The sequence below is a fragment of the Armigeres subalbatus genome, chromosome 2 (genome assembly GCF_024139115.2).
Source record: "Armigeres subalbatus isolate Guangzhou_Male chromosome 2, GZ_Asu_2, whole genome shotgun sequence".
Taxonomy (NCBI): Eukaryota; Metazoa; Arthropoda; class Insecta; order Diptera; family Culicidae; genus Armigeres; species Armigeres subalbatus.
In genome coordinates, this window is record NC_085140.1 from 17,696,157 (window position 1) to 17,721,817 (window position 25,661).

The window sequence follows — 25,661 nt, forward strand, 5'->3', positions numbered from 1 at the left end:
AAATTGTGAATCTATGACAAAAGGTCAAAAGACATGAGGTCGAAAGGACAAAAGGTCAAAAGACAAAAGGTCGAAAAGACAAAACGTCGAAAGGGACAAAAGGTCGCAAAAGACAAAAGGTCGTAAAGGACGAAACTTCGAAAGGGACAAAACTTCGATCAGGAACAAGTTGATAACAAGTTGGGTGTTTGTGCGTTGCATTTAACTTCGAGCAGAAATAATAACACACTTATCTCATTAATCAAAAGTAAAGAATGAGAAATTACTATGAAACAATATGATGATTGTTTAGATAGTTTTGTTAAGAAAATTATTTTGAGCTTTTTAGTGGAATGTCTTCACTTGTCATAAGACGAGTTTGAACAATCCCATTTAATTCCACATCTTAATTTACCTTGACAGATACGTATTTCGACCTCAACAGTAAGGTCGTCTTCAGTGTCTCGTACTTGACTCGACAAGTCCCGACAAGACTCGACAAGTCGAGTCAAGTACGAGACACTGAAGACGACCTTACTGTTGAGGTCGAAATACGTATCTGTCAAGGTACAATTAAGTGGTGGAATTAAATGGGATTGTACAAACTCGTCTTATGACAAGTAGATAGTTTTGTTGGAGATAAAGCAGATTGTTGATTTTGAAAATGAATAAAACTTGTATTGTGCGAGACAGAGTTGTCCTATACAGTTGTCAATTTTTTTTTTAACTATTTTTAACAATTAAATAAAATGCATTCAATGAGTGCGAATAATAGATGGATATCAAGGTTTTCTAAATGTCACTTTGATCTGTCAAAAAAGGGCATAGCGCGCGTATTGATGTATTTGATGTGCGGCATGCGCCATTTTGACAGATCGATGTGATATTTAGAAAACCCAAACATCCATCTATTAGTTGTACTCACTGAATGAATTTTAATTAATTGCTAAAAATTGTGTAATTTTGATCTCATTTCTTTCGACCTGTTGTCTTTCTACCTTTTGTCCCTTTCGACCTTTTGTCCTTTTTGACCTTTTGTCCTTCGACCTTTTGTCTCCAACCCCAAAATTGTTGTTTGAATTGAAAACATAATTCTGTGTAAAAATTTGTAAATCACTGTCTGCTTGTTAACTCCATATAAAAGTTAATTTTGATTATTTTTCTACAATAACAAGTGTTACTAGTAAAAGCATTCCAAATCTTATTCATCAAGTTCTCACGTGCGAGTAAACTCGTTTGCAATTTAAAAGGAGCTTGAGTTTTCATGCAAAATTGCTTCGTTTCACTCATTTACCGAAAAATCAATCGAGGCGAAAATACAAAAAATCCTTAGGGAAGTCATTTGGAAGATTCGAATCATGCAAAATTTTGTATTGATTCAAATCGTACATGAATTTTGAGGTCATGAGTGTCTCTTGACCTTAACTGAAAGTCACTATTTGGTCACTTTTTCTGCAAACGAAAGTCACTATTTGGTCTCTTTTTTCGTCAACGTTGGTCACTAAAGTCACTATTTTGAGGGCACTCTCCATATAACGTGTCATAAAACGTGTCCTTCACGTCTTCGGATTTATCGTTTGTCGGTGCGTAAACGTTGATTAGGCTGTAATTTGTCCCGTATCCCGGCCACGTTCACTCCAACCTTCTTCAGTTCACGATCCAGAAGGCTCATTCGTCCAGGTTCATTTAGGGTCCTGACATTCCAGGTACCAAGATTCCAATCATAATCCTTATTTCGTTGCCGGATTGGTTGCCAAAAATAACGTTCTCTTTTTCATCTATCTCCATTTTTCGTGGTATTTGAGAGTCTTCAGTAAGCTACCTTACCGGGGTCGCGTTACCTACATCGCGGTAGTGGGGCTGCCACCTTAGGTATAGCTAACGCGATACAGCATTTTATTAATCAGCCGCTGGGTACCAGGCAGACGCTGTTTGAGCCGCACCTGCTGGTGAAGGACAACAGTGCCTAGGCTCCACTACCAGCTAAGTACACAACCCTTAGCTGGCGGTCTTTTATCATCGGACGACCCGTGGAAGCGTGAGATAGGAACTTGTGGGGACCAGAGCTATGTTCATGTTGGGCGCTCCTTCCGTGATGCCAACACGGTGCTCCCCTGACCGTTATTAACAAAAAAAAATTCTCCATCAAAACTAATACCAGGAGCTGAATTCTGGGGCTATACTGCATCTCTGGACGAAATTTGAAAAAAATCGTAGGGCCCGTTTTGGAGTTACGCCCTTTTTAAGACGTAACTGTAAGATATCGAAGAAAATCAATATAATATCTCGTCTTATGCATATTTCTTAACTTCCATTGAGTCGTCAACAATAAATGTACACCCGATTATTTTTTTACACGGAGGATGCGTTCCGCGTAAAAAACGTTTTCATTTGAAAATTTGAAAATCCATGTAAAAATAAGTTTTATGATTTCTCGACGAATCATGCAAACATTTTGTATGGGATTTTTTTTACACGGCCGTGTAAAAACAGAATCAGGTGTAGTTTGCTGATATACCAGTTGCATACTACAATGATGTACCAGCTTTGATTCAATGTATTAAAAACAGTAGACATATCCTTGACGAAAATGTGTTTATTGAAAATAGTATCGATTTCAATAATTCCAGATCAAACAAAAATTTCAAAACCTGGCGACAATCGGCTACAAGTGCTGTCTTTGTATCCACATTTATTACCTGGAAAATTCGAACCGTATTTATATGGAACAGTTTGTAAAATTGAACCATTTCGAGTACATTATTGCAGGTGACCTTAAGAATATAAACCTGTTAATAGAAATAATGACTAATTGCGAAGCCGAGAAAAACTTGAGAGCGGCGTTTCCAGGACTATTGTAAATATTCAGCTACTAATTAAAATTGAAAAAGTCGGGCATGCTGCGAAAAATACATCTTATTCCCGACAAGGACAGTGATTCTATATTGATGAAGTGTCCTCCTCTTTCAATCCACGTGAACACTCTTTGTTCGTTAACGTTACATAAAAGCAGTGTTGAAACGAACTGGGCAGATTTATGGGTTTAAGGTGTAGGGTTATGTCTGATACCTCAAAGGTATCTTAAGCATAAAAACGGCTTCACTGAGCATACCACGATCTTCTCGATGCTGTGCACATTTTGTAAAATAATGCGGATTTGAGAAAGTTTGTTGTCGTATGTGTGGATGAAGCTTTAGTAAAGAACAGATGGATTACTGCTCCTTGAATGCATGTACCCATACCAATATCAATCAAAAACATAGAATTGAAGTGCAAATTGCGTTGCTCTCATTTTTGTTATTTTTTTCAGCAGTAAGCATGCACGAGAGTATTGGAAATGACACGTATCAAGTTGAAATCAATAACTTTTATATAGAATAACTTTTGTCACGTGTTATGTAGAATTGTGTTTTTATATAATCAAGTAGCCCTTAATGGACCTTAAAACTTTTTTCTAATATGTCATTTCTCTAGATCTAAAATTGTTGGCGTTATCGGAGCATGTTATTAATAGTGGTACAATTACCCTATGTGAATGGCATCTGTGGTTTTTGTTTAAAGGTTTTGAAGCATTTTCAAAATGTTTGCAACTCCTCATATAAACCTTTACCTGGATTCTATGTCGCAATTGATAAGTTCCTTGTCTCCTGGGAAAGTTAGGATCTTCTGAAGACCCCCAAATATCATATCTCAAAGTTTCATATAAAAGGATTTTTTAATACATTCGGCCATGGGCAGGGATGGCACAAAGAGTATATATCGACATATACGCCGAAGTTGTATAAAACCTATCTCTTGCGAGCTGAAATTTTTTGCGAAAAAAAGATATGTATGCATTTGATATTGTCCATTTAATTTAAACATAAATGAAAAGGGTTAATCATACGTAGTTGGCTAGAATTGAATGTAGACTTAAGATGAAGCTAATCTTATTTTTAAATGTTCTTAGACAAATCTCATATTACTTATCGTCATAGCAATAACAATTTTGTATAGAATTCTAATGGCTATAACAAAAAAAAATCTTGTTTTTATCGCTGACGATGCCTTGGAAGTTGAGAAATATGTATTTGATGATATGTTATACACAGAATTCAGTTTTTCACACGATTTTGTTTCGGTTGGATTTTTGATAGTGTGGCTTTAATTTATGACCAAAATCCATACAACATGTTCTTGAAACCACTAATAATCCAGAGAAAAGTCAGATGATTATTTATATACGATAATCATTTTAGATGGGGATACAACTTAGAAAATTTAGATCGTGTTGAAACAGAATCCAGGGGCCCTCCTTAGCCGTGCGGTAAGATGCGCGGCTACAAAGCAAGACCATACTGAGGGTGGCTGGGTTCGATTCCCGGTGCCGGTCTAGGCAATTTTCGATATGGAAATTGTCTCGACTTCCCTGGGCATAAAAGTATCATCGTGTTAGCCTCATGATATACGAATGCAAAAATGGTAACTTGGCTTAGAAACCTCGCAGTTAATAACTGTGGAAGTGCTTAATGAACACTAAGCTGCGAGGCGGCTCTGTCCCAGTGTGGGGATGTAATGCCAATAAGAAGAAGAAGAAGATGAAACAGAATCCTGTGATTTTCTTCGATATCTACAGTTACGCCTTAAAAAGGGCGTATCTCCAAAACGGGCCCTACGATTTTTTTCAAATTTCGGCCAGAAATGCAGTTCAGCCCCAGAATTCAGCTCCGGGTATAAGTTTTGATGGAGAATTTGTTTTGTTAATAACGGTCAGGGGAGCACCGTGGCCAACCCACTATTTTGCAGACGAGTTTGATACTTTCCATTTAATTCCACCACGTTTTGTTATCTTTGCAGATACGTATTTCGACCTCAACTGTGAGGCCTTCTTGTCTTGTTGAGCTCGAAATACGTATCTGCAAATATTCCAAATGTGGTGAAATTAAATGCAAAGTTACAGGCCTGGTAGCGAGTCACTTTTTAGTGACTTGGTCACTATTTTGAGTCAAGTCACTATAAAGTCACTATTTGCATCCAAAAGTCACTAAAGTCACTGTTTGTAGGTAAATGGTCACTAAAGTCACTATTTTTAAATTGCCTTGTAATGAAGTTCAAAATGAAAATCATTTGTACCTACTATTATTATAAGCCAAATCAAATGTAAATCTTGTATCAATATATTAAATTTGGGAAATATGCACCAAAAAAATTCCAAAGTATGTTTTTGAAAATCGTGAGGTTATTTCCGATTCATGTCAACTATGATCTTTTTCTTCACGAATGGAATTTGTTAAAATGCGAAAGGCTGACCTCGAGTATAGAGTACAGAAATGAGGAATATTGAAACCAGGCCTGGGATTTGTCACCTTCATACAGAGAAACCATGCGACAAAACCAAAGAGAAAACAGTCACCTCAAACTGGACAACAAAACCTAACCAACGTAGCTCGATACAGCGTACTACTGGTCTCTCGCTCCGACAAGACATTTTGAATCTTGTCACATACTTATTTTGTTACGATATAGTTGTCGTGTGACGCTCTCCATCACGACTAAGGTTTTGCACAACCAGACGGATTAGAATAGTTGTCGTGGTTATTGACAAAAAAGTTCGTCATGTCACCTTCGAATTTTGTCGCGACAAAAATTGTTGTCATTGTCAGCAAAATGTTGTCATTATGAATTGATGACAAAATGTGGGGAAACCACTGAAATGGTGTGGTTTCTGGGTTTAGCCGTTGAAGCCGGCTAATAAATACGGCATAATAATAATGTGTCGAATTTTGGTGATTTTAGTCCAGCTCCTCCTGTTTAACCAAAATCCGTCATTTAATTACATATCTAAAATGTATGTTTAAAAATCACGAATGGTTTGTAATGATCTATATCCAGAAATCTTTTAAGCGGGCCATTAACACTCGAGCACACAAGCTGTTGTATTTTGAACAACATAAACCAAAAAACATACTATGCTGTACATAGCATGAACAAGCCCGCATGAGCGTTTCATGACAGTACACTTATCACGTAAGCACTTATGGGGGGAGTACTATCATTTTCTTACTCTCCATATAAATAAAAAATAATGTGTAAGAAAAAAAATTTACATGGGGAGGGGGTTTCGAAAAAAACACAGAAAAATGCAGCGTAATAAGTGTACGGCCCCACAACAGTAAATGTATCGAATGTTCCTTAATTGCCCCTAATGTAGGATATTCGCTCAAATAAAATTCCGTATTTCTCTTATACATAAAATATTGCAGTCAAATAAACGTCTATCAGGCAATTTCTACAAACGGTGTACCGGTCAGAATCCACTGAAGTAGATATTTACGCGGACGATTGTACTGCGTAAGTCAAAACCGCGTAAATCACAAAAACCGCGTATAAACGACTTTATCAAAAATCGCTGTTTCGTTGGCTCCGATTTTTTTTTTTCAAAACCACGTGATCAAAATCGGTTAAAAAAATCGTATTAATCCAAAACCCGCTTGAAAAGCACGAAAACTCAATAAACCGCGTGAAAAGCGAGCAAACGTTGCATTAAGGCTCAGTTATTTCTGGGGGATCTTTCTCTATGCAAGAGACACTTGTTTTTTTTTTTGTTTATATATTAGGCCTTTACAAATATTTACAGTGGACGTTCGATAACTGCAAGTCATTTAACTGCAATGCTTTTTAACTGCAATCCGATAGTTGCAACAGTTTTGCAGTTATCGGACCGCTAAACTTCAAACTGATGTCAAACTCAATGACAGCTGCATTGCGCTGCACATTTAGATGCACTTTTATTGCATCCGACGTCGATTGACAACTGTTTGACGTCTAGAATGCGTTGCAGTTATCGAACGGCATTCGTTAACTGAAATGTAAACATTTTGCAGTTATCGAATGGCTACTGTAATATACTTTTTGTCCTACTGGTCTCCGAAAGGTCAGGGGGGGGGGGGGGTAATAAAAAATAAATATTGAAATAAAAAAATCAAAAAACTTCTCGTACTTCTCTTAAAGAATGTTTTGAAAATCCTTAAAATTATCCGAATTTTAATTTGTTGCCCCCACAAAATATTACTTTTTAGCAAAAAAAAAAATCCGAGGGAAGAGACAAAATAGATTTTAAATATTTGTATCGGCCTTATTATGTACGTAACAACGCAAAATTGAATAAAATTTCTTACTTCTAAACAGAAAATCTGTCAAAGAAAAAAGAAATAATTAATTATAAAGTGCCCTTTTCGGTGTGATAGGTTTCAAATTTGTCCGCTGCTATTGCTCCTCCACGCAGATGGACAAATACAAGATGCGACATAACTTACTTTCGGGACCAATGTTGTGTCGTGCACAGAGTCGAAACTGTATGCGTTGTCACACTTTTGTCGCAGATGTGTGCTCTAACAAGACATACAACAAAAGCAAATTGTCGCGGTTGGAAAAAGTTGTCATCTGGTCGTGGGGGTCCAGTCGTGCGACGGAAAACTGGAAGTTGTCAAGTTTTTTTTTACTGACCATGTTTTTATGTATCTTGTCAGGTGTCACTGACAAACGCGACAATTCCCAGGCCTGATTGAAACCAGAACCACGTCTGCTGGTGAGCGTTAATACCCTCCGATGACAAGATAGTGGACAGCCTCAGTTTTATCACATGACAATCAGATTTGATGTTTCTCAACGTCACACTGAGGAGTATTTCAGCCAAATCCTGGTCAAAATTCAGAAACACTATTTCAGCCAAATCCTGGTCAAAAATCAAAAACATTTTCTTCAATTTCCAAATTATTTTTCATTTTTGTACTCTCAAATAGTAATGCCATAGGATTTTTGAAACAATATTGTTTACTTGTAAGAAATGTTGCCTGCCAAAACATCACCATAATGTAGATGTTAGTTTAATCGCAAATATGCATGAAAAAATGTTCACGTATAATCGTGTTTTTCTTGGATTATAATAATTTCCATGATAAAAATCAATATAGGTATCAATAAGGAGGGTAAGTAAAACGTTTTTAAACATGATTCAATCAGAAACCGTTTTCAGCTGATCTTTAATCATGATATTAATTGCAAGCTTTTTTCTGCCATTTTTACTATGCATAATATGTTTCACAAAATAAAACTTTCGATTGGGTCCCAAACCCGTCCAAGCAATGAAATTGTCAGTGTTGGAAAGATTGGAGTTTCCTTAATAAGCTCCACAAGAAACATTTCATGCATCCTCACGCAATCGCGACTTATTTTTATTTCAATATAGTGAAATTTGCAAAAATAGTTGTGCAAAACAAATAATTAATCATAGTTTGGAGCGACAAAGCTCACATAAATTATGCTTCGTTTTCAAGGAAGAATGAGATCTGGATGGACACACCGATACATAAGAAGCATACGCATTTTTGGGATGTAAAATGTTACCGCCACCGCCGGTTCCGTATATATTGGATCCGCTCCATTTGATATTACAAAACATTATCCGGGGACTTTAATATTGTCCTATGGCAAATTTATATAGTCGGCAGTGTTGTGCTTAATCATTATCAGACGATCATGATTGCAATTTTCATGTGAAAACTTTTCACGTGAAAACAGTTGGCGAGTTGTCGCCGGCGACAACTTCTCAAATTTTGTACTCAAACGATAATAAACACAGAATTTTCATTCAATCATTAATCTTCACTAATAATAGCTAATTGTCAACAGTCCCGTTATACCTTCTATTTGGCGTTATAGTTTCATGCTAGTAAGGAAAAATAGTTTAAAAGGTAACGGTAAATGCTTCAAATCAAGATACGATTTTCAAACGATTCTTAATCGCTGGCGAGTTTTAATCACTTGATAATTTAAAAGTAAAATCGCGAGTGAGTTTGATCATTCTCGATTTTTCGAAAATTTGATTTTTCCCAACCCTGAGTCGAAGTAAATAAACAAAGTACATCTTTTTGGAAAATTTAGTAAGTAATAATCAAAGAATGAAGATTAACATAAGAAAGATCATACACACAACAGATTTTATTCTTGAAGATTGGCGGACCGAGAGGTGGGCACCACTCGTCGCAAGCACGATGTAGTTCACAAAGGGAGCGTTCTTACGCCAAGTGGTGCTCTATCAAATATCAATAACTGACCCTGCCAGTGGTAATACTACACGTGCTTCACTGCTAGATTGATGCAAAGAGCATTGAAAAAAATATAGATTTTGAAATTAAAGTTTATGGATTTCTAGAGACCATGGTTTTATTGGATTTTAAAAATTTTCCTCAGAATGCCACGTCGAGCTCAAAATCTCAGAAGCTTCATTTAAATTTGTTATTCAACCATAGTTTAACTTTATATTTTTCAAACAAATGGTCCTACAAAAGATTTATAAGCTTTGTGAGTTCAAAAATTTTATCGTCTAGGAATCTATTAGATTATTTTATATCATTCTATGCAGTATTCTTGTTGTAATTATCAACATAATGTTGTGACCCAACTTGTAACTCACTACCCGTTCCCGAGACGCCGGGTAGATACCTTCTCGTGGTGTGTTACTTAAAATGAGGTACCACATTCCTAGCTTCTGGCTGATCCAAATAATACCATCCTCAATATCCAACTCCGTGGTACTTATGAGAGTGTGACTCACTGGACTTTTGCTTGTTTTTGTCTTTCCTTGATTTCTGATAGCATTCTAGATAAGGCTTTCAAAAATAAAACTTTAATTTACAATTTACGAATTATACCGTCATCGTTGGTCACTAAAGTAATTATTTTGTACGGCATTCATCGCTACCAGCCCTGAGTACTAAACTCGCCTCATGACAGTTGAAGATATTCCACTAAAACAGCTTAAATAATTTTTCTTTGTTTAAAATTAAAATTTGTGATTGTGGCATGTATATAACCTAATATTTACATAATATAACGATTCACATTGCACTAAGAGGTTTTACGTAGTTTACGTCGAGCGGTTGTGTCTTGTACACAATCCTTCTATTTTTTTCATTTTTTTATGAATGACATGAATCCTGTTTCTTATGAAAACCAGCGCATAGTTCATATTCTTCACTATGGAAGAGCCGCCTGGCCTGATACCTAAATGTTTCGTCAAGGATAACCAAACCTAAAGCTCAGGGTAAAGTTTAATTTATTGAAAATTCCCTTACATAATAGCAGTGTTGCTCATGCAACGAATGAAACGCTTTTCCGTAATCTTCAATCGGTTTATTATGGCGCGAATATGCGGGACACGATTAAAATTTTCCTGCATAAGAGAAACTAAATTCATAATTCTTCTCCAAGAGTAATGGTCACCTACTTACGTTTGTACGTTTCCTTGGTTTTCTACGTAACGATCGATTGACACCGATTAGGGTCGTATAGCCAAATCTAGTTCTAAGTACAACAATTAGTATGTGCTTTCTCTCACTGATTTACAGCTATTTACCTTAGTTATAACTCGTAAGTATCGAAACGAAAGGAACGAAACTATGAACGATCTTCTGGCATGATAACCTACAATTTTGTGAGTTACATGAATTCTACGTTTGGACATAATCCAGGAATATCTTACCACTATAGAATCTTAATAATTCACTATAGATTCTGTAGAAAAAACTATTCTAGGTTTTGAAATTCAAGTGGTATTAACTTAGGAGTTGTTAACTGAAAAAATATACTTTCCGAGCAACAATTTTAGCGAACAATCAGAAAACGACAGTATGGTTCAATTCAGTATATCTTTTCGACTTCTCACTCTATTCTATCCGTAACAGTGCATGGCAATTATCTATATCTGTCATCGTATCGTGTACGGCGATTAAAGGTATGCTATTCATATCGGTGTTGTAGTAGGTGCGTTGTTACGCAAAGGGCGTACGCAACAGTCCCCCCCAGTGGTTGGGTCCTGGTCCAACTCACTTTCGTCTGCACCTACGTCCAATACAGCAATCTTAACCGCAGGTCTGTCGTAGAGTCCAGAAGAAGTCTGTACTACCGCAGAACGCACTTGACCGTCTGATGATGTCTTCACCGAAACCACTCGTCCTTTCGGCCAACAGTTCCTTACCAACTCCGGATCAGCTATAACGACGACGTCCCCGACAGCTATTGGTCTCACAGGGTAGAACCATTTAGAACGACGTGTTATTGTAGGCAAGTACTCGGCTACCCAACGTTGCCAGAAGCGATTTGCTAATGTATCCGATGCTTTCCATGACTTCCGAAGTTCAAGCGGATAATCGGTGTAAGGGACCAAAGGTTTGGACCCATTCGACGATCCTACCAGAAAATGGTTTGGTGTAAGAGCCGGCGAAGAATAGTCATCCACCGGTACATGTGTTAGAGGTCGGCTGTTGATAGTGTTTTCCACCTGAATCAAGTAACTGCGTAGCACCTCTTCAGTAGGTATTCGTTGAGGTTTAATGATTGCAAGCACTTTCTTCACCGACTGAATAAGACGCTCCCAGCAGCCGCCCATGTGTGGAGACGCAGGCGGATTGAACCGCCAGGAAGTTGTTGGTGTGGTGAATTCAGTCATTAGTTTTTCTATGTCCAAAAATGCTACCGCAGCCTTAAGTTCTTTTTCCGCGCCCACGAAATTCGTTCCGCGATCGCTTCTGATCTCAACAGGGGTCCCACGACGTGCGAAGCAATTCCTTAGCGCCATAATGCAAGAGCTTGTACTCAACGATGCAGCTAGCTCGATATGAATTGCCCTGGTTGTCATGCATGTGACAATCACACCCCAACGTTTTTCGTGATGACGCCCTACAAGAACGAGGAACGGACCAAAGAAGTCTACACCAACGTAGGAAAAGGGACGTATGAAGGCAGCTACTCTTGCTTTTGGCCGGTGGTGCTGGTCTCGCACCAAGGATTTTACACTGCTGACAGTTTCGGCGCACCTTGAGACAAACTCTTCGCACACGTGGAATATAGTATTGTTTACGGATTTCATTGACGCATGTTTCATGGCACTGATGATGATAGCGGCAGTGCACATCAGAGACGATGAGATTTGTGACTGGGTGTTCTCGGGGAAGCACGATAGAGAACCGGTCACTCTCGTCTACAAAGTCACACTCACCCAAACGACTGCCTATTCGCATAATCCCACGATCATCAATAAAGGGATTTAGCTTATATAACCGGTCTCTTTTGTTCAGCCGTCGACTGTCGGCTAATATTGCTGCTTCTTCACTATATACTTCTCTCTGGGCTCGCATGATTTGGAACGCTTCTGCTTCAGATAGTTCCTCATTTGTGAGTGGTCCTTTGCACGTTGGCTTCCTATTCTTCATCTTTCTGATGTTTCCGATGAAGCGTTGAACAAAGGCCGTTACGCGCCTTAAACGTTGCCAGGAAGAATAGTTTTCCGGGAGCAGAATCGTTCGAGCTTTACCTTCGGAGTGAAATAGTAGATTGAGTCGAATTTCTGTAGAGGTTTCTACGTCATTCAGAACCGAAGCTGGCCATTCCTCTCTGCTCTTCCATAGGAAGGACGGCCCGGTGTACCACCGGCTGGTTGGCTTGAGGTCTGGTCTTAACTTCCATTTAGTGCCGTCATCTGCGACGTTATGCTTCGTGCCCAACCATCTCCACTCCGTGATGTTTGTTGTTTCTAATATTTCGCCAACACGGAAGGCGACAAACTGTGAATATCGCCGATGATCGGACTGTAGCCAACATATTACATCCCTTGCGTCCGTCCAGAAGTAGCGGCGTTTAATGTTGATGGAATGTCCTTCCACGATGCTTCGCGCTAACCGTGCGCCGACAACTGCTGCTTGCAGCTCCAGGCGAGGAATGGACACAAATTTCAAAGGAGCTACTCGTGTTTTACTTCCAATAAGAGCACATTCGATGTAACCGTTCAACTCAAAGCGAAAATAGGACACAGCGGCAAAGCCTAATTCGCTGGCATCCACGAAAGTGTGGAGCTCCACAGTAGCTCCATTAATCTCTGAAGCATTCCGAAAGTAGCAGCGGGGTATTTCAACAGATTCTAGCTCGGGAAGAATTCCCAACCAAATCAACCACTTATTTAGATGTTCCTCCTCTATTTTATCGTCCCACTCAGTTTTCGATCTCCAAATTTCTTGCAGCAACACCTTCAAGTACATTAGGTAGTGCGCAATTAATCCTAATGGGTCATAGATTGCCATCAAGGTACGAAGGACATCCCGCTTGGTGGGGTGTTTAGTACCGGATAAAAGCTGTTTGTTACGATCTGTACAAAGCTTATAGCGGAATATGTCAGCTTTTGTACTCCACCACATACCAAGTACTTTCTCCATTGCAAGGTCGGCGTTCATTTCCATAGATTTCTCGGATTTGGGGGTTTCCTCCAGCGCTTGGATCACAGCGGACGAATTCGAAACCCAGTTTCGCATATGGAATCCGCCTTCATGATGAATGTAACGAACTTCTTTTGCCAGTCTTATTGCCTCCTCTTCGGTGTCGACGCTTGTCAACATATCGTCGACATAGTGGCGACGGCAGATAGCGTCGACGGCAATGGGATACTTGTCATCGAATCGAGATGCATTCTTCTTCATAACGTACAGTGCTGTGCTCGGCGAACAGGTAGCGCCGAATGTAACAACTTGCATTACGAAGTCGCACGGATTCGTGTTGTCATCGTTAGCACACCATATAATTCGTTGGCTGTCCTCATCTTCGGGGCGCATTTGCATCTGGTGAAACATTTCTGCCACGTCACCGCCGAGGCCTATCAACCGCTCTCGAAACTTATACAAAACGGGTAACAGAGCGTTCAGTTGATCCGGTCCTTTCATTAGGACATCGTTTAAAGAAATTCCTCTAAACGAGGCTGCGGCGTCAAAGACTATCCGGATTTTTCCTGGTTTATTAGGATTGAACACTGGGAAAATTGGGAGATACCAAGTACGATCTCCAGTTCTTTGACTCTCCTCTGGAGTAAGCTTACGGATGTATCCTTTATTCTCATAATCCCTCATCTTAGCCTTTATTGTAGCTCCTAAATGTGGCTCGCGTTCCATCCTTTTGGTTAAACAAATATGACGTTTCAGGGCCATGGATTTGTTGTTGGGCAGACGTATGTCATCATATTTCCAGAGCAGGCCCACTTGGTATCGCCCGTTCTTGAAATTTGTAACTTTCCGCAGTATTTCCATAGCTCGTTCGTCTTCTTTGGACATCATCCGGTTTTGAGAGGCGGTGATTCCTAGACTGTCTAGGGTAAAATAGTGTTTAACCGCTTCGTGCATGTCGTCGTCCCTTTCACGAAAGTGCGGACATACATGACCTGTGCTGCGTTCAGTGGAAGCAGGTCTCAGATCTTTAAATTCCGGATAAGCACCGTATATCACCCAACCAAGGCGCGTCTTGATTGCAACGGGTTCACCTGGTTTCCCTTCGCGGCTGTGGAGGGCATGAATCACTCTAGCGTTGCTTACACCAATTAGTATTTTTGGCTGAGCGTTGCTATATGCTTCTATCGGCAGGCCCTTCAAATGGCTATACTTGTCAGCTAATTGATTCGCGGATACAGTTTGAGCAGGAAGCTTCAATTCGCGCACAGTATAGACCTCTGTTAGCTTGTGTTGACTGCTTCCTTCGAACGTGCCGGAAATGTTAAGGGAAACTATCCTAGCTTCTTTTTCATATCTGCAAGTATCCCCTGTCCACCGCAAGCATAGTGGATACTGTTCTCCATCCAGGTTTAGCTGATTTGCTAGACTTTCCTCCATCAATGTCAATGAGGATCCAGTGTCGAGAAAAGCATGAGTGCGTAATCTGATCCCCTTGTTATAGAGGATGATCGGAATGTACTGAAAGAGTACAGCCTTGTTTCCTCCGCTATGCGTGTTACACGGCTCGGCATCGGACACCGGTTCTTCGGCGGCGTGAGGTGGACAATTGGATTCCTCTTGCTTGTCTTTCGCGTCATTGTGCAACAAACGATGGTGTTTAAACTGGCATCCATTTTTTCCGCACAGCTTCTGTGACTTGCACGGTCCACGATGGGTGCTTAAACAGCTTCGACAAAGCTTATGTTCCCGAAGTGTGTTCCAGCGAGCAGAAAGACTGAACGATAGAAATCTCCTACACTTGTCCACTGTAGCGCAACATCCCTGGCAAATAAGGCACTCGCCAATATCTACGGATTGCGCTGTTTTCGGAATTGTTTCACAGTGTGCATTTAAAAATCCATCTTCTTTCCGGCCGCGGCGAATTTTAGTGTCGGAAGCTGCCGAAAACTGTGGCATCGTCACTGTACTTGCTGCTTCCGCTAACTTGTACAGCCATTCGCTAAACTCGGACAACGTGACACAGCGAAGTGACTGTCTATGTGTTGCCCAATTCAAACGAATCATCGGAGGGAGTCGTTCAGATAAGCTATGTAGGAGCGTGAGATTGCAGAGGTGCTGCTCTAACTCACAGGCCTTAATTGTGGCCACCATATTCCGTACTGCCAGAGCAAAGTCGATTAGTGTTGCAAGTCGATCTGCTTTAGGGGCTGGAAGATTGTTGATCTTTTGTAACAGCGAATGGACAATAATTTCCGGCCGACCGAAGAGCATTCTCAGAGTAGAGAGAACCTGGTCCAAGTTACTAGGATGCAACAACTGACACCTTACCGCCTCTAACGCCTTTCCCTTCAAACACTTTTGGAGTCGGATCATGTTCTCTTCGGCTGTGAGTCCGCAGAGGTGCGTCGTGTTCTCAAACGTTGCGAAAAACAAGGGCCACTCCTCCGGTTCACCGGTAAAAATAGGCAAATCTTTAGGTACAGCGTGACGAGCGGCAATCTGACTTCTATTAAGCAATACCGTTCCTCCCATTGCTGTTGGATCGTCATGAAAGGCAGACTGATAGTATTCCGCACCTGTTGGGTGTAGATTACCCGGCAGTGGGGCGAACGCAGAAGTATACGTACGCTGATTGCCGCAAGGATGAGCAAAGGCGGGAACACCGGGTTGATAATTGGTTCGAGGTTGAACTGTTGAAGCGTACGGACGTTGACCGGCTGGCAGCGGATGAAAGACAGAAGTTTGAGGTTGTTGATTGGTTGATTCCGAAGGAATCATGGGAACAAATGGTCGCTCGTTTATAACAGCAGGAGGATTAGATGGAATATACGATTGCTGAGGCTGCATGATCGGAACGAATGGCGAAATATTTCTGTTCTGTGGAGTGGGCGACGGAAGCATTTGATTGGCACACACTGGCGAAGAATGATATGCGGGTGCTGAAGCATTTACACTGGGACGAGGCGCATTGGACTGATTTATGTTCATTGGTGACTCTAACAACATCTGGAACCTACGCCGCAAATATCGCTGCTCAATGGCTTCTTGTTGTTGCAAAAACTGGATCCGAAGGTCTGATGGTAGTCTATTTACAAGATCCTCTTCTGTCAACACATCTTGGCAAAAGTTCCTCGCTTCCCCATCCTCGATGACGGGAGAAAGTAAGTTGCGTGGAGGATGTGCACATTCTGGGAGCGTTAACGGAGCAGCTATATGTGTACTTTGAGCTCGTGGACGAGGAGTGTGGATACGAGGGGAAGGCACCGGCGGTAATCTTGGCGGAATCTCGGTGGACACTGGCAGTGGCGGCGGAGCTTGTATTGCAGAGTTTCGGGGGCGTGGGGTTGGCGTTCGATAAGAAGACAAACTTGGCACTCGTGGTGACGGCAGAGGTGAACGTATAGGTGGCTCACCTGCTGAGGGAATCGATGATTGCGGCAATTGTGGAGCTGGGTTCGTCATTAGCAGACATTCTGGGCAGCTCCATGAACGATTGGCCACATCCTCGTTGACACCGACGCAGTTGAAGTGGAACCACTCGTCACACCGATCACAGCATACCATTTGGTCGTCATCTGGAAGATTGCAGAGCAAGCACGTCTGCAGCATACTTTCTCGTGGTATCTGATTTTGCCTGGGCATCGTCGATCGAAACGGAAAACGAAAATTTTAAAATGTTGCTCATGCAACGAATGAAACGCTTTTCCGTAATCTTCAATCGGTTTATTATGGCGCGAATATGCGGGACACGATTAAAATTTTCCTGCATAAGAGAAACTAAATTCATAATTCTTCTCCAAGAGTAATGGTCACCTACTTACGTTTGTACGTTTCCTTGGTTTTCTACGTAACGATCGATTGACACCGATTAGGGTCGTATAGCCAAATCTAGTTCTAAGTACAACAATTAGTATGTGCTTTCTCTCACTGATTTACAGCTATTTACCTTAGTTATAACTCGTAAGTATCGAAACGAAAGGAACGAAACTATGAACGATCTTCTGGCATGATAACCTACAATTTTGTGAGTTACATGAATTCTACGTTTGGACATAATCCAGGAATATCTTACCACTATAGAATCTTAATAATTCACTATAGATTCTGTAGAAAAAACTATTCTAGGTTTTGAAATTCAAGTGGTATTAACTTAGGAGTTGTTAACTGAAAAAATATACTTTCCGAGCAACAATTTTAGCGAACAATCAGAAAACGACAGTATGGTTCAATTCAGTATATCTTTTCGACTTCTCACTCTATTCTATCCGTAACAGTGCATGGCAATTATCTATATCTGTCATCGTATCGTGTACGGCGATTAAAGGTATGCTATTCATATCGGTGTTGTAGTAGGTGCGTTGTTACGCAATGGGCGTACGCAACAAGCAGCATGAATAAAATCCAATAATATTATCCCAATTTCTACTTTTTGAGGGTAAATTGTTTTGACCTAAGCTGGAAAGCCAAGGAATTTAGGATGCCCTTTATATTTTGAAACTGAAAACAAGTGTGTAAGATCTGTAAAAACATTCCGTTTAACACGAAATTAAATGAACCTTCGATACTGAAATTCTCTGAGAACACTTCTGTATACTTTTTGGTCATTGGCTAGTACCCAAAGAATAAAGTAGTGAAGAATGTTTCAGAAAAAAACCAACGTAAATGATCAACGTTTGCAGTACATACCTACACCCGATTCTTTTTTTACACGGGGAATGCGTTCCGTGTAAAAACAGTTTTCAGTTCAAAATTCGAAAATCCGTGTAAAAAAAGTGTTATGATTTCTCGACGAATTATGCAAAATGGAGCAACTTTGCAAAAATTTTGTATGGAATTTTTTTTACACGGCCGTGTAAAAAAAATCCGTGTAAAAACAGAATCGGGTGTATTATGATTTATTTGCTTATGGAAGTCATGAACAGCTTAATTAGAAAACGCAATATATAATGACAATATGATCAACAGTTAAATTTATACGTCCTATCATTCATAATTCTTTCAAACAGTTGTCGGTATGTTTACAGCTGGAACAATAATCATTTTCAACCAGTCTACCGTGTATTCGGTAAATAATACACACGTTAGGCTTGAGCTTTCAAAGGCTTCACTATCTGTTGGCATTTGGTTCTCGCACCTCTCACCACAACCAAAAGCGCCAATCGCCTTGGAAGAGAAAAAATGAGATCATGCCCGTTCGAAATTCGCGCACAAGATGTGTAACATCGTTTATTGAGTCGCGTCGACATCGTACAGTGAAGTATTTGCTGATAATTATTAAGCTTTTTGTTCCATAAAATGATAATGTTTCGAGAAAAATGCCTTCAACGTTGAAGGGTTTATTTTTCGATTGTTTTTTTTTTTTGGAAAATTGACAATAGGTATATGAATTCAAATTTGAGCAGCCTTCAAAAATCCTTATTAAGTTAGTTTAATAAATTGTCTTGGTCTTGTGTCCTGGACGATTTTTATTTGTTTGTTGGAATATTTGCATAGAGTCATCGTCGAATCAGTATCTTCGATTGTCTTCTAAGGTTTAGCTGCCGGAGAAAAGCGTTTCCTATTTTGTCGCTGATGTAAAACAGTTAATACTATAAAAGTTCTTGTATTTCAGTAAGAAGTGTTTATCTGTCCAATAAATGATTATATATTTTTGCGATTGAAATCTGCAAAATTCTTCACTTTGCTGTGAATGTTTCACATACTCACAGCTCGTTCTGTCTTTTAGCAGTGATACAACGTCCCTCTTCATGTGTTCACTCCCCGAGCTCCGTTCGTGACAGTGTATCAATTTAAAATGCTAATTTGTATCTTCTTTCGCATCGCCTATATCCACCCCCGAGTGAGAAGTTCAAGGCGAGCGGATATGTGTCGGAATTCCGTCCTCCCTTCGGCGACGATTTCCATTCATATTTGGTCTTGAATCTTGAGCCATCCATCTGAGTAGAGTATTCGTCCGAACCCCCCCGAGATGATTAATCGATGGCAACTCATCATCTTCATCGTCATTCGCGCGGCTTGCATCAGATCCCACGCCGAAACCGCCAAACGAAACAAGATATGACCTCACATCGCATCGTATACTGAGTGAAATCTTTTTGACACGCTTACTGGGTCTGTGGGCAACCGTTTGTTTGTTTATCTTCTGCTCGAGCGTGCGGTGATAGAAGAAGAACACCCAACGCCAATATACGGGCACATGCACTGACCGTGAACCAAATAGAGTAACTGCCATAACACCGACGACCAAACCGCATTTGCATCGTAACATCTCTACAGTCACGCCTCGTGAAGTTCCTCGCCATCTCATCCGTCTACTTAGACGGAGATTACATTCGAAGCAAACGGCGATGGTTGATATTTCGCCCGATGCAGGTGGTGTAACGAACGACTGAACCGAGTATCAACCTTGGACAGCTTCGCGCTAATACCGATGGTGATGATGAGGATGATGCTGAATCGTCCACCTCACCCAGCTCTGGCTAATCAGTGAAGCGCAAAGAAGGAAACGCGACCGGTCAGTGTAATCAAAGCACCGGCAAATTGCGACGCAGCTCAGAAATGAGGAAATAGCGGACACAAACCGGTTCGATCCGAGATTCAAAAAAAAAAAACGTTGGAGTTGTCAATCTGCTTTTGTTGATGCTATGCTGAATGATGTCAAAATTATTGAGAAAATTGGCTTTGATTAGCTTTACGTGATTGTCTGTGACAAAATTGTTCCGGTGATATTTTATTCTAAAGTAGCTGTTACAGCAATATCATGCATGTTATTCTGAAAAAACGTTAGCATGAATCATTATTTTTTATTACAAAGTTAAACACCAACAAACCGAATTGTTCTGATACTATACTTGCTTGTTTCGAAATCAAATTTATTAATTTCCTATTGTTGTAGCTTTCTTGAGCAGTAAGCAAAGCACTTCTTTTTTATTTTGTGATAAGATGAACAACTTAGCGTATGATGAAAAATGGAACAGATCCCCTATATAGTGTTTCAGTTCCATCAAGCCTTGAACTATAAACTCTCAAGCGATATTGTTATACGCAACAAATGATTGCTAGTACCATTATGAATTTACTGCCGACAGATAACTTCAGTAATATGAAGGGTCTTTTGACACGCCGTCATAAAATTCAATTTTTATATGTCTTCACGAAATAAAAATCCTTCACGAGCCTCAAACCTGCACACATGTACAAACTCTCCTATACTTTATATTTCCTCGGTCCGATAAAAGCCAGTCAAGTTTATCATAACACACGCTTGAATGGGGCGGAATAAAAATATTTTCCATACTCGTATAACGATTTATATCCGACCATTCATCCGTAATGGAAGAATACTGCCATACAACAATGTAACGAAGTACCATCGCCGGCTGATAAAACACAGAGGCAACTGCTATTCTTCGACCATCCTCGACGCCCGACGACGAGGCCGGACATAGAGAGACGCTGAAATGCAACGACTTCGACTGGAAAAGAAAATAATAATGCAGCAGCTTCCGACTTTTATCGGATTACATCGAATGGGACTTCCGTTCGAGCGTGACCTCCGCCCTCGCTGCTTTCCGTGGGGTAAACTCGCGGGCATGACGGCGGGGCGATGCGATGCACCATCATGAGATCGACGTGATATGTGTTCCATGCACTATGCTGAAGTTTGAAGGCACACTCGACACACATATCTATTGTAGAGCAACGATAGACGATAGCCGGCGACAGACATGTGTGGTGCAAAGTGTGGAAGCGCGATTCGACGAGAGATAGATCACAGCCACTCGGGAGTTTGGGATGATTGTGATGAATTGTGTTGACGGATGACAAACAGTCGAAAAATGTAACGACGTGTTTAAACAGACAACGCAACAGCATTACAGCGGATTTCGGTCCCTGGAGATGGGAATTGCGCTGAACCGGGGCGGGAGGGATCCATGCACTGCACAGTCGACAATAATACTTGAAGATTTTAATGATTATTTGATTGTTATGTTGTGGATGCTGTGCGCTAGCACAGGGGATGGTGGTTGTTATAAGAGCAACCGAAGTATTCGACAACAACAGCAATTACGGTGCAGTATGGTGGTACGAAGTCATAAATTTGCTCGGCCTCTACTAGACTCAGTTGTAGAGGAAATGGGAAACAAATGAAGTTTCGAAATATCTCCGGGAAACAATCTACGCTTCCGCGGAAGTCGTTTGTTCGGATTGCGTTGCTGATTGTCGGAAACCGAGGGGATTTTCACCGAAACGATATCGTTCCTATTTGGATTGTACGGCGCTGAATATCGTTCGCTAGTAAATGAAAATCTATGATAAATAAATGTTTTTGAGCTGATCTATTGATTTGTCTTTGTTGATGGGTCTTTTCAAATGGCCATAGCTACGGATGTAACTGTGTGATATCTAGTATGTGCTGGGATTAAACATTGAACAGTCAACAGATTCTGGAAAATTCCATCCAACAGATTCTCCAAACACTATCGCCGAAAAGCGATTTAGTTTAACAGTCAAATTTCTCAGAAGTCGAATGTCCTCAGTTTTGCTTCCACCATACAGCGTGTTTTCGTGGCCTTCCGCAAAGTCTTCGGCCTATAACTAGTTCATGATTAAATATTGTTTTTGAAATACTTTCTTGCGACACTAAGTGACACACTGAAAGATTCATTTTTTTCTTTTGTGTACACATGTTACTTCTCGTGATTCAATTGTCGACACCACACACCGTTTTCCGCCTACTAGAGGAATAGAGTTTTATTCAGAACGTATTTCTTCTCCATTCACAAGTTGCAAGAAATTGGTTACGTAATTCGAAGATGAAAGTATTCCGAATTGTAATTCGTATTTTCGGATGTAGACACGGTGACCCCTTCCAGTTTTACAGAAGCGGGGCAATCAGTAGGGAATGTTGAAAGCTTCCAATAGCCAGTAGCCAAATGGCGTCAGACGGCGGTACAAAAAGCGACATAGGCGCACGGATCAAGAAAGCAAGGGCTGCCTTTGCGAGTTTAAAAAATATCTGGAAAAAGTGATAAGTGAACGCACCAAAATACGAATTTTCAACTCTAATGTGAAATTTGTGTTGCTGTACGCTAGCGAAACATGGTGTGTATCAGTGGAGAACACTCAACGGCTGCAGGTGTTCATCAACAGGTACCTGTGGTACATAATTCGTGCCTAGTGGCCAAACAATTGGATCTCTAACAATGAAATCCATCGTCGTTACCACCAGCGGTCGATAGCAACTGTAATTCAGGAATGAAAGTGGGGCTGGGTAGTCTACACTTCACGTAGGGGCGGGAACAAAATCTGTAAACAGACATTAGACTGGAACCCAACTGGATATCGTAGCAGATGCAGACCCAGAAGTTAATGGCGGCACAGCCCCAATAAAAAAAAAGAAATCCAACTTGACAACAGGATTAGGTGATAACTGGACACTGCTGCTCACTATTCACTTCTTACTTTTAATTTCTCATCTCTCATTTATCACTACTCACTATTCACTACTTCTATTTTCTCACTTCACAAACTTATTGTGGTAAAAAAAAGCTATTCGGTCGAATGGCCCTGAACCCCTATCAGCCCAATCAGTTTCGCCGGAAAACTATGTTTAAAAATTCAGTAAAAAGAGTCTGCAACACTCTCGTTGGTCATGCCCCATGAAATACATTTTGGCGAAGACTAGTGAGAAGTTAATAATCAAATATATAAAGTGAGTACGGATTAGTGAGAAGTGAACGTAACATAGGAAAAGTGTGGTAGTGAAGGGTGAGATGTGATATGTGAGAAGTAAGAAATGATTAGTGAGAAGAACAGAAGCAAGAGTAGAGAAGTGAGATATTTTAATGAGAGAGAGAAGTTAGAGATTTTAATGAGAGAGAGAAGTGAGAGAAAAGCTGGATGATGAGAAGCACGAAGTGAATGATGAGGAATAAGACAGAAATAATAAGAAAAAACATAGGAGGAAGAAGCATGAAGTGAAGTTAAACTTGCGAAGCGAGAATTCAGAAGCTAAAAATGAGAAGAAGATTTGCAATGTGAGAAATGAAAAAAGAGTAAGTTATCCTTTACACATTTAAATCCTCTTTTTTTCATTTTATTATTTAAATTTTTTCGGGACGTTACGGTCTATGCACTCAGAGGCGGAATACAAACCCTATTTAGATCATCTTAATCCTAACCACCTTTCGACCGACCGAACTTAGGTTTAAAAGTGCATTACATTGGAGAGTGCATTGCATCCATCTAAGGAAGCGTTTCTCAACCTTTTTTATGAGAGATACCCCTTCGAACTTTTGCATTTATTGAAGTACCCCCTACTTTATTCGCCATAATGTAGACGTGTAGACACTTTTTCATGGTGCATTACGGAGTAAGATCTACCACACTGTTCTCTAGTTCTTACTGTTCTTGTTAATACTTGTGAGTGATGGTTGGATTAGTATAGAACGACTATATTTGCTTTTGCCACCTTTTGCACCTTGTGGATGGAGTCAATGAAGTAAATTACAAAACGTAATCCAATCTTAGGCTAGTTTCGAAGCCGACGACATGAATCTCCAAGCCCCATAGCGCAGATTAATTACGAATGAAGCAGATATGAATTTGATAGATCTGCTGAACAAGTCAGTCAGAACTGATTAGAGCTCTGTGTAAAGGCTTTCGAAACTCTTGAAAGAAAGTTTTCGAGACCCTTGAAAGGAGGCTTTCGAGCCTCTTGAAATGAAGATTTCGAGACTCTTGAAAGGAGGCGTTCGAGCCTCTTGAGCTTTCTAGCTCAAGCTTTCTAGCTTTCATGAAAGGAAGCTTTCGAGCCTCTAGGAAGGAAGCTTTCGAGCCTCTGGGAAGGAAGTTTTCGATCGTCTTGGAAGGAGGCTTTCGAACTTTTTGAACGGTAGCTTTCAAGTCTCTTGAAAGTAGGCTTTAGAGCCTCTTGAAAGGAGGCTTTCGAGCCTCTTGAATGGAGGCTTTCGAGCCTCTTGAATGGAGGCTTTCAAGCCTCTTGAAAGGAGACTTTCGAGCCTCTTGAAAGGAGACTTTCGAGCCTCTTGAAAGGAGGCTTTCGAGCCTCTTGAAAGGAGGCTTTCGAGCCTCTTGAAAGGAGGCTTTCGAGCCTCTTGAAAGGAGGCTTTCGAGTCTCTTGGAAGGAGGCTTTCGAGCCTCTTGGAAGGGGGCTTTCGAGCCTCTTGAAAGGAGGCTTTCGAGCCTCTTGAGAGGAGGCTTTCGAGCCTCTTGAAAGGAGGCTTTCGAGCCTCTTGAAAGGAGGCTTTCGAGCCTCTTGAAAGGAGGCTTTCAGGCCTCTTGAAAGGAGGCTTTTGAGCCTCTTAAAAGGAGGCTGAGGCCTCTTGAATGGAGGCTTTCAGGCCTCTTGAATGGAGGCTTTCAGGCCTCTTGAATGGAGGCTTTCAGGCCTCTTGAATGGAGACTTTGAGGCCTCTTGAAAGGAGGCTTGAGGCCTCGTGAAAGGAGGCTTTCAGGCCTCTTGAAGGAGGCTTGAGGCCTCTCGAAAGGAGGCTTTCGAGCCTCTTGAAAGGAGGCTTTCGAGCCTCTTGAAAGGAGGCTTTCGAGCCTCTTGAAAGGAGGCTTTCGAGCCTCTTGAAAGGAGACTTTCGAGCCTCTTGGAAGGAGACTTTCGAGCCTCTTGAAAGGAGGCTTTCGAGCCTCTTGAAAGGAGGCTTACGAGCCTCTTGAAAGGAGGCTTACGAGCCTCTTGAAAGGAGGCTTACGAGCCTCTTGAAAGGAGGCTTACGAGCCTCTTGAAAGGAGGCTTACGAGCCTCTTGAAAGGAGGCTTACGAGCCTCTTGAAAGGAGGCTTCCAAGCCTCTAGAAAGGAAGCTTCCAAGCCTCTAGAAAAGAGGCTTCCAAACCGCTTGGAAAGAGGCTTTCGAGCGTCTTGAAAGGAGGCTTTCGAGTGTCTTGAAAGGAGGCTTTCGAGCCTCTTGGAAGGAGGCTTTCGAGCCTCTTGGAAGGGGGCTTTCGAGCCTCTTGAAATGAGGCTTTTGAGCCTCTTGGAAGGAGGCTTTCGAGCTTCTTGAAAGGAGGCTTGAAAAGAGACTTTTGAAACTCTTGAAAGGAGGCTTTCGAGCTTCTTGAATGGAGGCTTCTGAGCCTCTTGGAAGGAGGCTTCCGAGCTTCTTGAATGGAGCCTTTCGTGCCTCTTGAAAGGAGGCTTTCGAGCCTCTTGAAAGGAGGCTTTCGAGCCTCTTGAAAGGAGGCTTTCGAGCCTCTTGAAAGGAGGCTTTCGAGCGTCTTGAAAGGAGGCTTTCGAGTGTCTTGAAAGGAGGCTTTCGAGCCTCTTGGGAGGAGGCTTTCGAGCCTCTTGGAGTTGGAAGAAGTCTTTCGAGCATCTAGGAAGGAGGCTTTCGAGTCTCTTGAAATGAGGCTTTCGAGCCTCTTGGAAGGAGGCTTTCGAGCTTTTTGAAAGGAGGCTT

At 41.0% G+C, this 25,661-nt stretch overlaps 1 protein-coding gene and 2 long non-coding RNA genes across 3 annotated transcripts in view; 1 reads left to right on the forward strand and 2 right to left on the reverse strand.

Annotated features, from left to right (window-relative positions):
• The window catches only part of LOC134218010 (uncharacterized), a 378,133-nt gene that overhangs the window by 113,180 nt on the left and 239,292 nt on the right, over positions 1-25,661 (forward strand). The gene's annotated exons all lie outside the window — the stretch shown is intronic.
• On the reverse strand, positions 10,105-11,712 carry LOC134214078 (uncharacterized). The gene is made up of 4 exons (XR_009979639.1): positions 10,502-11,712; positions 10,376-10,443; positions 10,251-10,323; positions 10,105-10,192 (listed from the first exon to the last, which is right to left on the reverse strand). It is a non-coding gene; the product is annotated as an uncharacterized LOC134214078 (long non-coding RNA).
• On the reverse strand, positions 16,106-17,555 carry LOC134214079 (uncharacterized). Its single transcript, XR_009979640.1, has 4 exons — positions 17,299-17,555; positions 17,173-17,240; positions 17,048-17,120; positions 16,106-16,989 (listed from the first exon to the last, which is right to left on the reverse strand). It is a non-coding gene; the product is annotated as an uncharacterized LOC134214079 (long non-coding RNA).